Below are 3,183 nucleotides of genomic sequence, written 5' to 3'. Positions count from 1 at the left end.
TCCACGGAGGGGCTGTGTGTGGACGTGTGTTGGGCCGGCACCTGAAATAGTGAGGCAGCTTGATTCCGTGTTGGGAAATTACAGAACTCGTTTTACCCGGTGTCACTTTGAGATCTGATGGCTGTGGATTTTGGTGGGTTTTTGAGTCAGATGACGGAGAGAGGTGAGTCAAAAGGAACCTGAGGAGCATCAGTGGAGGCCAAGAGGGAGAGACCAGCTTCAGCACTGAGTATAGACAGTTGGTCTCCAAATGCCGCATGTTGCTGCACCTTCTGCGACCATACAAGCATTCTTTATGACACCCCTCCCACCTTCTGGCTGGGACAAAAAGACTCATATCTCCGTTCCTAGTTGTGCCTGATGTAGGGAGCTTTGACTCTCAAAAGCTTATATCCTGAAAATCTTGTTGCTACTAAGGTGCTACTAGGCTCGAATCAACTGTTCTGCAACTGTGGTGGCTGGTCACTTGCCTTTCCAAAAAAATTAAAAAGTACAAATGTTTGAAGATATGCACTCAAAGAATGTTTTCATTGTTCCTGGGTTATACGTATTCTACCAGCTTCTCCATTCAGTCTTGCCCAGTTCCCCCTCTTCATTACAGCTCCCATTCCTTGGGGGTTTTCTTCCTGTGGGGGTCCCTGGCTGTAACCTTTGCAGTGGTCAAAGGAGCTCTGTCCTCCTATTTTGCTAGCAGAAAAGCTGGTAGGATACGACCTATTATTGCTGCTGTTAATCTGGAGGACCTCAACTCTTAGATATTGACCCAATTAAACAAATTAACCGTTTAAAATATAAATTTAAATAATAAAAGGATCTTGGGCTTGCAAATTCTGCACCTAAATAATTATGCTGGTTGCTTTTGAGCATTGAAAGAACTCCAAACACATCATCTCAACAATTCCAACTGCAGTCCCATAAATCAGATCAGTATTATCATCTATATATTGGGGGGTGGGGTGGAAACCGGTGGTTTGAAGAAAGACCAGTAGAGAACTAGGTGAGTGTATTATGGAAATCCAAAATAAGAAATTTAACCCGTGCAATGAATAAGTGTAGAAACACGTATGCATATAATAATATCACATTTGAGCACCAAGTTAGTGAAGCATCCAGGGAGTAAGAAATAGCATAGTGGCCATACAACTGGCAGTCATTGACCAAAGATGAAATATTTTTAAAAAATCCAATTTGTGCTAATGCCCATGAAATCGCAACGCCGTTGGCAAAAAAACACTCAGAATCCAGTGAATACAATTCAAGTACTCGTGTCGTTGTCTTTTTGTGTTTATCTAGAGATCTGCCTCCTCTTTCCATTCCATTTTGCTTAAGGCCACCTAGTGATTTCCTTATACCAAGTTAGTTGATTCATCCGTCTAGTTCAGCTGTGCGTGCTCTGACCGGCAGCCGCTCTCCCTGGTCTCAGGCACAGACAAGATCTTTCCTGGCATCTGGTGCATGAGTTCCTTCCATCGGCAGGGACCAGAGATTGAACTAGAGACCTTCTGCATGCAAAGCAGGCACTCTACCACTGAGCCACAGCCTCCCTCCTGTGTAGTCCAGTACACACATATGAAAGCGCCTCGAACCAAGTCAGGGCTTTCTAGCTCAGTGTCATTGACTCAGGCTAGCTAGTGACGCTCCAGCATCTGTTGAAAGGCGATGTCTTTCCCAACACCTGCTGTCAAATTATGGGCTCGGGTGAAATTTTAAGATGGTCTGCATCTGTTGAAAGGAGATGTCTTCCCCAACACCTGCTGTCAAGCTATGGGCTCGGGTGAAATTTTAAGATGATGGTGGAGGAAAGTGCCCTCAAATCACTGCTAACCTATGGCTACCCTGTAGGGTTTTCAAGGCAAGAGACATTCAGGGGGGGTTTATAGAATCATAGAATGATAGAGTTGGAAGGGGCCGTGCAGGCCATCTAGCCCAGCCCCCTACTCAATGCGGGATCAGCCTTCTGGCAAGGCAGCCAGCGAGAAGGATGTACCTACTGAAGGCCTCGATTTGAGAGCAGCAAGATTTGCAGCCAGCTCCAATGGCTCACCTCTAATGACTGTAGCTTCACTTTATTACTCTCGATCCACAAGCTGGGAGTTAGGTGCAAGATGTGGGCCAGAGCACTCCTGATGTAGCCCAGTCACCAATGGCTGCCTCATTATTTAACGTCCAACATTTACATGGCCAGTTCTCATCCATTCACAGTTCACCATAGGTCACAAGACAGCCCCCCCCCAGCAATTAAGCACACACAGTGGTGGGAAATGCAGTGAAGTTGCAGCTGACTTCTTGCAGCCCCGTAGGGTGGAGCTGGTTTGCCACGGCCTGCCTCTACAGTGACCCTGAACTTCCTGGGTGGTCTCCCATCCAAGTGCTAACCAGGGCCGACTCTGCTTAGCTCCTAACGTCTGACGACATTGTGCTAGCCTGGACTATCCAGGTCAGGGCAGATTTTAAGATACCTTGCCCTAGTAGCTACTATACTACAGCAGCATTTGCCGCAGCCTTTCTTTAGGTATTTGGCAGAGGAGAAAAGCAGGGTACAGAGACCAAAAAACAGCTCATAACGTTGAGGTCTCCTCTGTTTTTTAACCTTACAACAACCCTGCGAGACAGTGACCGGCCCAAGGTCCGCTAGTGACCTTCTGCAGCAGAGCTGGGATTCAAACCTGAGGTCTCCAACGATGTGGGGAAATGCAGTCGTGAGGTCTTAGAGGGGAAATTTAGGCTGCTGGGCAGGAAACTTAGGTCCAGGACCTCCAAGGTAGCTTTCTCAGAAGTGCTACCTGTTCCACGCGCAGGGCTGGAGAGACAGGCACAGATCAGGAGTCTCAATGCGTGGATGAGACGATGGTGTAGGGGGGAAGGGTTCAAGTTTGTTAGGCACTGGGATGCTTTTTGGAACAAGAGGGAGCTGTACAGGCGAGACAGTCTCCACTTGTCCCGAGAAGGAACCAGGCTGCTGGCGCTTAAAATCAAAAAAGGTGGCAGAGCAGCTTTTAAACTGAATACTGGGGGAAAGCCGACAGGAGATGAAAAGTCTCTAGTTTGGGTTGGCTCATCTCAGAGAGATGAGGGGGTAGCTGTTGCTTTTCTACAGGGAGGTGGATTGAAATTGTCCACTGAGACCATGGCTAGTGACAAGGTCTCGAGATAGCAAGAGGAAGGCGGCAGGCTTAACTTGTA

General features: G+C 47.5%; 1 protein-coding gene across 7 annotated transcripts in view; it reads left to right on the top strand.

Moving 5' to 3' along the window:
• MARK2 (MAP/microtubule affinity-regulating kinase 2) overlaps positions 1–3,183 on the top strand; it is a 174,744-nt gene that overhangs the window by 111,719 nt on the left and 59,842 nt on the right. The gene's annotated exons all lie outside the window — the stretch shown is intronic.

The sequence above is a fragment of the Gekko japonicus genome, unplaced genomic scaffold (genome assembly GCF_001447785.1).
Source record: "Gekko japonicus isolate JY-2015 unplaced genomic scaffold, Gekko_japonicus_V1.1 scaffold713, whole genome shotgun sequence".
Classification (NCBI taxonomy): domain Eukaryota; kingdom Metazoa; phylum Chordata; class Lepidosauria; order Squamata; family Gekkonidae; genus Gekko; species Gekko japonicus.
This window is presented reverse-complemented; position numbering and strand designations above follow the sequence as displayed.